The 12,255-nt window shown below is 37.0% G+C and overlaps 1 long non-coding RNA gene across 1 annotated transcript in view; it reads left to right on the plus strand.

The window, feature by feature from the left end:
• The first annotated feature begins 642 nt into the window (after positions 1–642).
• The window catches only part of LOC141491593 (uncharacterized), a 120,176-nt gene continuing 108,563 nt past the window's right edge, over positions 643–12,255 (plus strand). Inside the window, exon 1 of the long non-coding RNA XR_012469658.1 lies at positions 643–870. This is a non-coding gene — a long non-coding RNA (uncharacterized LOC141491593). The remainder of the gene's footprint in view (positions 871–12,255) is intronic.

Below are 12,255 nucleotides of genomic sequence, written 5' to 3' on the forward strand. Positions count from 1 at the left end.
CTATTCTTTCTAAGCAACTTAGTAAAGGTCCATGTTTTTTTTTTGTTTTCTTTTTTTTCTGGCAAGCCAAACCATGACTTAGAATCATCCTTATGGTGGTGATTATCCTAAGCTCTAAGAAGTTCATTCAAAAATGGTCAGCCCAAATTGGCAGTCCCATGAACTCTCTACCATTTGAACTCAGGAGATAGCCTTTAAGTCTAGAAATATCCATCTCAGGATCATTATTTAGACCCCTGTGATCAGAGAAAGGAACATCAAGGAGAGGCAAAGACTTACTTTCCAGTCTCAAGTACTTATTGCAATGGGTAAATGGACACTATAGTTTCAGGGTATGTGTAGGGAGGGGAAGAAAACACAGAATATCTCCTCCTTCCCTTCCCTCACAAAGAAAAAAATTCAGAGAGAGGTCTGAAGTTTTCTCACATACTTAAATGGATAAATAAAATGGGCAGTCATTTTTCCTTTGAGAATATATTGGTAATTGAAAAAAATAAAAAAGAATATATTGATGATTATGTTCTTTCTCAGTTTCAATTGTCTTTGATACAGCCCATTATTACAGGTGGAATGGTGAGGAGTTGCCTAGGGAGACCCTCTAGAAGCCTCTGGTTGTGTACATTCTTTAGAAAAAAGGTGTTTAAGATAGAAGGGACCAGAATACACGTTCAGCTCCAGGGGAATATCCTGGTTATTTTTCTTTAGCTATTTTTAACAGGGTTTGATCAAAGGAGTTACCCTCTATACTTGACAAATTATTAAGTCACTTATTGTGTTAAGGACTTTGCCTATGTCTTCCTATGGATGGTATGGAACAGGGCCCTCGATGCTTCATGAAGGATTGATCTCTCATCATTAACAGGATAATTGGTAGGTGATGTATAATTTTGGTAGCTACAACTCATAAAAATCTTTCTGTTTTCAAGATGGAGGATTGGTGACCCACATCACTGAGGAAATTCCCCTGCTATTGCTATCATGGATTCCACAAAGTGAGAAATGTGGAGGAGGAAAAAAAAGGTCCCAAATCTACTTCTATTTATTGTATTTTATACACTAGAAGAATAGTCTGTAGAAAGAATTTTATAGAAATGTCAATAAAATTGACCTCAACAAATAGGAAACAATTGGTTCCCAATGAGAAAATCACCAATGAGTATTCTATCAACTTGCAGTGTGATTATGAACTAGAGAAAAGTTCAAAATCAAACTCAAATTTGAATAAATGATAAAGAAGAAATAGCAAGAGGTATACAGGAAATATAGCTCCAGTCAAATTAGAATAGGTTATAATAAAATAATACAGCATTTAGAGGCCAGATTTTGTGCTGTAGTCTTGAAAAGTGGACATATCAAGGGTCAGGCTTCTAGGATGATGAGTAGAATCCCTCCATTGCATACAATGTATAGGAGAATACAGATAAGAGTGACACATAACCAGAAGGGGCAGTGACCTTGAAAGTTGCACTGATAGAGGGGAATTTCTAATGGAGAGGATCACAGGTCTATTAAAGTTTGTTGAATACCATTCTATCACACATCTCAAAGTTTTTTCCCTAGGTTCTGTCCTCTTTTCCGTCTCTACTCTTCCTTTTGGTGATCTCATTATGTCCCATGGGTTTAATTATCTCTTTGCAGAGGACTCTGCCCCAGGCTCTATCCTACAGTAAACTCAAGACCAAATGTCTATTGGACATTTTGAAAGGGTTGTCTGCTAAAAATCTCCAACTCAGCAGGTCCAAAACAGAGCTTACTACTGTATATGTATGTTCCTCAAACCAATTGAGCACTGGGTCCAAGAAGTCAGGAAGCTTTGAGTTCAAACTCAGTCTCAGATGCCTTCTGTCTGTGTGAACCTGGAAAAGTCATTTCACCTCTACCTGACTCATTTCCTCAGTTATAAGATGGGGATGATGAGAGCCCTTACCTTTTTTTTAGTTTAGTTTTTTTTTTTTTTTTTTGCAAGGCAATGGGGTTAAGTGGCTTGCCCAAGGCCACACAGCAAGGTATTATTAAGTGATCTGAGGCCAGATTTGAACTCAGGTACTTCTGACTCCAGGGCCAGTGCTCTATCCACTGCACACCTAGCTGCCCCTTGATAGCCCTTACCTTATGGGGTTACTCAGAAAATCACACAGTTAGCACAGTGTTTCAAAAAAATTTAGATATATTTAAATGATTATTCCTTTTCATTCTTTTTTCTTCCCTTTTCTGTATTTTTACCCTTATAAGTGATGACAGCATTGCCATCCTTTCAGGCCTAACCTCCATCCATAGCTCTTTGATCTCATGGCTTCACATAAAGAATCAATTGCCACATCTTGCCCATTCTACCACTTCAGCATCTTGTACTCTACTCAAGTGGTCCCTACTTTGGGCTTTCCAGAAAAAGAGCAATACAGTCCTGCTAACTCCTATGTCTACTTCAAGACTCTCTCTCTTCTGAAATCTGTCCTCCATACAACTGCCAAAGTAATTTTCCTAAAATCCAAATCTTACTATGTTATTTCTTTACTCACTCAACTCCAGGGGCTCTGTATTACCTATAGGAGAAAATATAAACAAGTCTGTTGGATATGTAAAACTATTTGCAACCTGACCCCAACTTACCTTTTTGATCTTTTTTACAGTATTTACCTTAACATACTCTAGAGAGCTAATTTAAGCAGCTTTCTAAAAGTCATGCCTGTTACAGTGTCTTGAACAAAGAAGTTGCTAAAAATAGTGTTGAGTGGAAATGAATTTGGGAGATTTTTCTTTTGTTGGATTGTTCTGGCTTAATACACACACACAGAGAAACTCATATACTCATACACACATATTCATAATAAAACTGGGAGCCTTTTTGTAATGAGTCCCTTTGTAGGAACAATCAGAGATAGAAAAGACCTCTGAAGTCATCTAAATTTATTCCTGTCTTTTTAAAATTGAGGAAACTGAGGCTTATAGAGGTAAGCCAAACCACAAAAGAAAGTCAGCAACACTGAATTGAAAGCAAGAATCTCAGAATAAAATTTATTACCCTTCTCAGTGATTCCAAATCCTTTGCTAATTAGCACCCAGTGCTTCACAGTGACTGGCTTGAAGCTTCAGGAGCCTAAAGAAATCTTGATATCCTCATTAAAAAGTAACTTTCCAGAGGATCCCTCTATGGTACTAGCAGATACTTAATAAATATTAGTTGAATGACCATTTAATATACCAGAATTCTAATTATTCTCCAGCAGCTTTAGCCTTAAAGGATTCAAAAGTTCTCTTCACACAATAAGAAGGCATGTGACAAGGATTTTAATGGTAGGTAGTAATTACACATCTTTGTAATTCGTGATTCCATACCCTCTCACATTCATCCAGCCTAAGTTAGTCACCAAATTATGGTGAAGTGTACTAGCTTCTTAAGAGTATCTAACAATACTACCCAAATACTGTCTCTAAGAGATGTGAAGCCTGGGAAGAATTCTGAATCTGCACAAAAGCTTTAAGAAGAAATTGATTATGGACACATGAATAGAAATTTCCTAAACCAAATCATTCATGGCTAAACTTATGAATAGGACCAAAAAGTGTTTTAGAAGAAAAATGTTGAGATATTCTGTTTATAAAAATCTATCTTGGAGAAATTCTTTGAAATATTTACTGAATCAATAGTGCTTGGCTTAAGAAAGCCAAATCCATTAGCAATGTGGAAGCCAATTTTTCAATGAAATGGGTAAGGATGCTGTGTTAATTATTTGGCTAATGGGGGTAATCACTGACTGTAATAGCAACTATTCCTCAAAATGCATCCTTCAACTTGGGTGGGGGAAGGTAAACCATCACTTATCCAATGGATTCTCTTCTATTTCTATGCAATCGTCATTTAATTATCAGTAATGCTAAAACCTTGTAAAGAATTTTGATTTGGGAGAACACTGGAAATATTCCAAAGTGGTTGCAACTGCTACTGCAGCTAGCATAGTGTTGAGCTCCTCCTCATTACTTAATGAATATTATGTTGATTAATTGGCTAATTGCATTCTTTGTGGGAATAAACCAGGCTTTAGTTAAGATGCCCTGAGTCACAGTTACTGGAGTTCCCACTAAGAGGGTTAGTACCTGGAACAAATGAAATTGGATATTGAGAAGTGATGCACAGGCAGATCAATAGAAAAGGAAATTATTTTGAATTCAGGAAACCACTTGATTGAGATTGGGTAGGGGAGTGTTAGAAGGGCTTAAAAATTGTTATCCCTAATTTGGTCAAGTTTTTTCTGCTGGTCCCTGAGAGGTATGGTAAGGAGAAATGGAAGGAAGAAAGTTAAGTACCCCACTTGGAATAAAGACAGGGGAATACATGTATGTGTGAATGAATGAATGAATTGAAAAAAAAGCAACAACATTCATTTAGAGGCTATTATATGCCTGACATTGTCTTAGAAATGTGAGAGAGACAGAGAGACAGCAACAGAAAGACAGAGAGAATGAGAGAGAAAGAGGCAGAGACAGAGAGGTAGAGAGAGAGAAGAGACAGAATTGTTTTGTTCTGGGAAATCACAGAACTCATGAATGTAGTTGTGAGACAACAGGTGGAATATTTCAGGAAGGATAGAATTATTTTGGTCACTGTCCATAGCTCAAGAGTTTAAAGGGAAATGATGATGGACAAAAAGAATGGAAATAAAATGGTTAGATTGCCTCATGGTAGATGTGAAATTGCCTAAATATATGGTGAGTCTCGTTAATCATAAGGCCCAGTTGTGGTACTTGGATTACTAGGTCAGAGGCAGAAGATAAGAGAGCAAATTATGGGGTCAGTTAGTGAAAAGATGGCCTTTTGGGAAAAGGAAAAATAATGCCTGTCCCTTGAATATTAGTGCTCTGTCAAAAGTCCTGATCATCCTACCTCAATCAGAACCTGAACCAAGACAATCCAAGCTAAAATTAAGTTTATAGAGAAGACAGATTTGGGAGGAGTTTATAGATGTCTAGAAATGATCATGTAACGATGGCATCATCCCTGCCCAATGCCTCTGTGCTCCCAAGGAGCTGCTGATGCCCCTGGTGAGGTTTCAGAGTAAAGAAAAATCATACTAGGCTTAGGAGCTCTCTCCTGCTGGCTCTGTCTTGCAAGAAGAGGCTAAATTGAAGAAGTGTTGGCAGTATCCTCTTAGGCCAACGACTCCTAGTCCCACAGCAGCAGTAACACTTGACCTCAGTTACAGGGACTCCACATCGGGGACTGGCTGGAGGCTTTTGTAATAGAACCATGACAATGTAATGTGTAAGCCTTTGGCACCTTTGCCCAGGCAAAGTCACTTGTCAGGAAAATTGCTTTCCTGGTAATTGCTATAGTAATTACTTTCATGGATTGTCTACTGGCGTGACACCTTTAAATACCCAGGTAGAAACAACCAGAGTCAGCTTTGGACTCTAATTTGGACTTTGCCAAATTACAGAGTGACTGAGGCAGAGGAAGGGGAGGGAAGGAGGCAGAAAGCCTAATTAAATCGCACTCTTCCTCAGTCGCCTAATTTGTAAAGGCATCTGTTGATATAATATATTTCTAGTTGGAATAATTAATGACTAGACATATTATGTAAAGAGAAAGTAAACTGCAGGGAAAATAATTTTGTTTCCATAATTATTTTTTCCTACTTTATCAGCAATTCTATTTTATTATTTCTTTGCGTTTGCATTCCTTTCCCCCTTTAAAGTGCTATTTATTGCTCTCTTTCTATGTCTGTCTTTTTCTGTCTATTTGTCTTTAACTCTGTCTCTGTGGCTCTGGCTCTGGTTCTCTGTCTCTCTCTGTCTCAGTCTGTCTCTGTCCCTCTTTCTGTCTCTGTTTCTCTATCCATCTCTCCGTCTATCTCTGTCTATCTCTGCATCTGTCTCTGTCTCTCTCTGTCTCTCTTTGAATCTCTCTGTCTCTCTATCTCTCTGTCTCTGTCTCTCTGACTCTCTGTCTCTCTCTGTCTCTGTCACTTTCTGAATGTCTGTCTCTCTGTCTCTGCCTGTCTCTCTGTCTCTCTATCTCTGTGTGTGTGTGTATGCACCTCTCTCTGACTGTTTCTGTCTGTATGTCTCTGGCTCTCTCATTGTCTGTCTGTCTCTCTCTATCTGTCTCTCTGTGTCTCTTTCCATCCACAGCCCCATTTCTTTCCATTCCTTCCATCTCTTTTCCATTCCACAGTCAGCAATGTGCTCCAGAATCTTTGCATTAACTGGGTCTCCAAAGGAATTACAGGGGATCAATGCCTCTGGGTTTCAAATCCACGGCAGGATTCTTTCTTTTGTCAAATGAAGCATTCATAGGAGGCATGGTGCATATCAAGAAATAGGAGTCTTGGGATAAATAAAGCCTTGAGTGGTCCAATATCTAGGCTGAGGAGGGTGAAATGAACCAAAATGTAAGCTTGAGTAGGTTGAAATTGGGTTTCTGAGTTGGCCGGGTAATTAAAACCTCCTAAAAATGGTTGGCCAAGGTGGGGGGGGACTTTAGAACGTTTGGATGTTTGGATCCCTTCTGTTGGGGTCAGCTGATCCCATTTCCTCCAGCCACTTGGTGGTCAGTAGATATTTATTTTCTTCCAACTAGATTTCCAGCCTGCCTCTGGAAACAGCTGAAAAGACAATAGAAGGAGGAGATGATTACCTATTAGGACAGATATTAAAAATACATACATAAAAACTCAAATGCTTCCTAGCATGAAATGTATGCAAATGGACTTCAAGGTTTTAATTTATTCTCATTTCTCAAAAAAACCCAGTTTACACCTTTAAATGAGCCAGAAAACTTCAATACATCAAGGTTTTGCATTATTAGCAATATCATAAATAAAGGGTTTTACTACAGAACCCTTTATTTTAGAGATGAGTAAAGTGAGGCTAGGAGAGAGTAAGTAGCAGTACAAAGTGACAGAGGTAGATCAAAACACAGTTCTCTTCCCATGGAGCCAGCTGTTTTTCATAGTATATCTTGCAATTTCCTGCTCTCATGTAGCTTATATCCTCCTAGATAAATTTAGAAAGGCATCTTGGACTGGTAGATGAAGAAGATGCCTCAGACTTAGAGAAACTTGAATTCAGACTCTACCTCTGATAAAGACACTCTATGACTGTTGATAAGAAACTTACCTTCTTAGTGCCCGCAAACAAATTTCTCATCTTTTAAACTTATTAAACAGTTGCTTCATTATTAAATATTAAATATTAAACAGTACTAAGTACACAAAGAGAAAAAATGCAAAAATAAAAAATACTACTTCCTCACAAGTAGCTCATCATGTGATGGAGGTGCACCATGAAAATTATTATGAGTAAATAAGATACAGACAAGATAAATTTGAAGTAGTCTTAGAGGAAGGGTACTGGAAAATGGAGCTTCCTTCACTAATAAAATCAGGTAAAAAAAAACAGTGATAATTTGTATGAATGTAATCCACATATTAAAATCCAGCGTAGGGTGGCTAGGTGCACAGTGAATAGAGCACTGGCCCTGGAGTCAGGAGGACCTGAGTTCAAATCTGGACTCAAACACTTAATTACCTAGCTGTGTGGCCTTAAAATATTGACTGGCATTTTTTGCATGCCACTTAACCCCATTTGCCTTGCAAAAAAAATAAAAGCCAGTGGAATAAGATTCTCTCCTTGTAGGTAGAGATACCCTATCTTGTGAGATTATTAGGCAGAATTTGAGAGAGATGGACAGTGTCAGTCTCTTTTAGGATTATTAAAGTTTTGGATTACTTCAAGGGTTCTTGCTTGCAACTTTGAGAGGGAAAATGGACGAGCGCAAACCCACCTTAGGTTGCTAAAGGGAAAGACTTGGTGAAGACAGGGGAAGAGTTGGCTGGCTCCATCCGATCCCTATTCCTAGGAAACTTTGGTGAGTTTCCCCTTGAGTAATAATATCTAGAATATTCTCTCTTGGTTGAGTTGAGTTATGAGCCACCTTCTGTCAGACATATTTGATATGTATTCTTTAATGACTACCTTATCTAAATTTTGTTTTGCCCAGATTTGGATGAAAGGATTTTGGTTTTTTGTTACTTGCCATTTTATTGTGGAATTGGAATTAGGTGGAAAAGGGGTCAGCCTTGAATATAGAATTTGAAATTACCCATTCCCACCCCAAAATGAGAAACACTAATCAGAATCTAATTTAAATTTGTCCTATTCTTTAGATTAATAATATTCAAGAGAGCAAATAGTTAAAATTTTAGGCTGGTCCTCTCTTCTTCTGAGAACCTGAACCTCTTGCTTCACCTCCTGGAAGGACTTACAGAGTCCTTGGAAAAGTTTTGAGTGGGAAGAGGGGAGTGATGTCTATTCTGCCTCCATTCAAGCCCCACCCACACTGCCAAATACCAGGTAGAGAACAGTCTTATCACACCTGGTCTTCTCTGCAAATGGGATTTAATTGCAAAATACATAATCATTCTCTTCCTTCATATCTATCTTACAATCATTTAACTGCACAGTGACATTAACACTTAGCATTCCCAAGGAAAGGAAATGAGATTGATTCTGTTACAAACATACCAGAACTAATCTATCCAAGGACTGCTGCCTTAGCTCAAACTATTTTTAGTATCTTTTAAAAAATTTGTCTTTAGAGTTAGTATTGCAAGCCTTAGGAAATATTCAGCAATGGCAAATCAAAGGGACCTTTGAGAGTGATTGGGATTTGTGGAAATACCACAAAGCCACTCTTTGCAACATGGTGTGGTCCTAGCATTGGAAGTGGGGGATACATGGGCTTTAACAATCACGAGTTAAAAAAGGTCGAAACACATAAAATATTGACTGGCATTTTTTGCATGGCTTATCATGCTTAAAGGAAAATAATTCCAAAAGAGGAATTACATAATGTTTTGAAAGATGGCACAGCTTTGAGCTTATGCTTATGGCTTCCCAAGATGACTGGTTTAATGAGGCAATGACCATTTTGATATATGTATTCTAGAATGTTGGCTACAAAACCACTCATTTTGTTATTTATTTTTGTTCAGTAGTGTGAGTTGTGTCTGACTCTTCATGATGCCGTTTCAGGTTTTCTTGGCAAATATATTGGAGTGGTTTCTCTCCTTCTCCAGCTCATTTTACAGATGAAGAAACTGAGACAAATAGGGCTCAGTGACTTGCCTAGGCTCTCACAATTATTAAATGTCTGAGTTCAGATTTTAATTTAAGCCTTCCTGATTCCAGGCATGGAACTACAGTAACAGCTACCTGCACAAGAAGAAATAAATGAAAAATCAATCTATCTACCATGTATCTATCTAATCTGTCTAATCTATCCATCTATCTACCACCTATCTATCTATGTATCTATGTATCTATCTATCATCTATCTATCCATCCATCCATCTATCCATTCATACAAACATCCATCCATCTCTCTCTCTCTCTCTCTCTCTCTCTCTCTCTCTCTCTCTCTCTCTCTCTCTCTATCCATCCAAGTACTGAAATAAATCACAACCATGAGGCAAGAAATAAAGCATATTTAACTGAGATAGGGTAACAAACCAGTCACTCTAGGGGGTGACCAATGGATTTCTTCACTTCAGTACTCCTGTAAGAGTTTCTTATACTTTAAGGAGAAGGGGAGAGGAGTCATTTTAAGATTGGGAAACCTGGTCATGAGATCCCAGTTACCCTTTGCAATCTGAGCAATGAAAGTCATTTCTTTCTGACTTTTTTGCCTCTTATGCCATGAATCCCAATGAAAGCGGGAGGTTGCTAGAAGTTGAGATTCAGCGTGAGTTGAGCTCCTCCACAAGGTAATATCCCTTGGTGAGGAGACCTAGGATATGTTGAGCTCAATCTACTTGAGTAAATATTTTAAGAGTAGAAATGACAGGAAATTACTGAAATCCTGGCATTCCAAAAATATTTAAATGATTGGTAGTCCATATTGCATTTGGTATTTAGCAATTTCTGTCATTATATTAATTTTCTATCAATACCAATCACACACATATGCATATGCATATATATATATGTATATAATATGAGCTTCCTATAAGCCAAACACTATGTCATGTGTCATAAGCATGAAGCTAGTGATGAAGCCTGACTATGTAATCTCAGTGGTCTAAGGAATTCTCAGATGAAGAAATTCCTTTTAGCACTGAAGGTTGGCATCTTCTCTGCCACATATCATCTTAGAGAGTGACTTGGGATATAAAAGGTCTCCTAGTCAATATGTATTAGATGTGGACTTGATACCACCTTTCCCTGTCTTTGATGCTATCTTTCTATTAAACACAACATTCAACTTCTCATAAACTTAGATATTTGACTTAGAATCACTCTCTTACATAGAAAATAAATGTACCTTCTTGAAACAGTACTTTTTACCAGAGATCCTTTCTCCAAGTGCCCCAGTTGTGATCCAATATCTTAAATACTGAAAGTTACTTGCAATGGAAACAAATTAAAATGATGACAAGTATAACTGCCAGCTGAGACGCCAGAGCCTCCCTGATCTGCCTCCTAAAATGAAATAGCATATAAAATGTTAATATTTTTGTGTATCCGTGATCTGAGCTAGGTAGAGACTTAAGCCAGTCAAATCCCTTCTACCACTCTAGAGCTACTCCTAAAGAGTCACTGTAGCCAAAAAAAGTTAAAAAATGCCCTTTGAGACAATGACCTCTTCAATTCAAACGAGGCTTTTTTCTTAGACAAATGATACAGTATGCTGCCTTCCTATATTCAATACTTTTGCAAAACTTACAGATCTTATTATCCATAGTTGTAATTTTTTCCAAGTGAACTCTTCAGTCTGTGATGAATGAATCATGGGACTTTGGTGACGGTATAATACAGTTTATTACCATAGACTCTAGGAATACATTGGGAAAAAGAAATGATATTATGTCTTAAAAGAGTAATAAATTGGAATTAGACTCTTTTTTTTGACTGGGCAGAATAATTTTGTGGGGTTTGCTTTGTTTGCTTATTTGATTTGGTGCTCAGCATTTGCTACATTTTTCGGAAGTTTTTTAACTTAACAAACTGAATGTCTCTAGAAAGAACTGAGTCTGATTGTTTCTTTAAATGCTACATTCGTTTCCTGGGATATGGAATACATTTGGTCCCAAGCATCTCAGAATAGAAAATAATAACAGAACATATAAAAATAGCTAAATTTTATCTAAAATTTACAATTGCATTTTCACAGCAATGCTGAGGAGTAAGTACAATTGTTATTATTATGTCCACTTTGCATAGGAGAAAACAGGGCAAAATTAAGTCGAATGACTTGCCCAGAGGCATAAAATAAGTATTTGAGGCCAGATCTGAACTTCAATCTTTCCTACTTCAAGCCAAGCACTCTATGGCAACACCTGGCAGCAGTTATGTTACGTGATAGAGATTTGTTGAAGAAATTTACCTATGGGCCCTGGATACTGACCCAAGGTAGTTTTGGCTCATTCTTATGTACCTTAGATGTGACACAGTTCTATTGTCCTCAAGCACTTGCTACAGGTGACAGACACATAGAATGTCTTTGATATTACTTTCAGGGTTTCTTTGTACAGATGATTGTATTTCAGCACAGTACTAACTTTTACTTTTTGTTTTTTTTGTTTTTGTTTTTGTTTTTGTTTTTGCTTGAGTTAAAGTTTTGCTTTAATTTCAATTAGGAAAATCAGCCTTCAAAATCATATGCCACATAAAATAAAAGTGGAAAATACAGACAAACGAAAATGATACACATTGTATACATGTTCTGCATTTATTTATTGAACAAAATATATATTTTCTCATGTTAAAACTTTAGTAGCCCAATCAACAAACTTACGTCTACAAACTATTTTGATTGTCTTGAATTTATATTGAGCATAGATTTGTTACTATTATTTTATTATTCACACAGTTATAACTCCTGTAGTTTAGGTATACAGACTTCTATTATTTGAATAACAATATAATAAATTTAATTTCAATTAATAGTTTTAACTCTAGAAATTTCTAATTTCTGTCTTTGTATACAACATAATATTGTCTTTTCTTTCCTTAGATTATTTCATTCTCATTCATTGAATCTTTAATTCAGTAACAGATTTTAAATGTAATTTTCCTCCTCTATCAAAATATTCCCTGTCTTTTGTTTCATTCATTAGGAACACAATATATTTTATTTTGCAAGAGTTAGTCAAATCCCATTTTACACAGATATGGTATTTTGAGGCTTAAGATGAGGCTATAATAGATAACAAGGATTGAGATGAGGCTATAATGGATACATAAGGTGGAGCATGG

Source organism: Macrotis lagotis, chromosome 6 (genome assembly GCF_037893015.1).
Source record: "Macrotis lagotis isolate mMagLag1 chromosome 6, bilby.v1.9.chrom.fasta, whole genome shotgun sequence".
Taxonomy (NCBI): domain Eukaryota; kingdom Metazoa; phylum Chordata; class Mammalia; order Peramelemorphia; family Peramelidae; genus Macrotis; species Macrotis lagotis.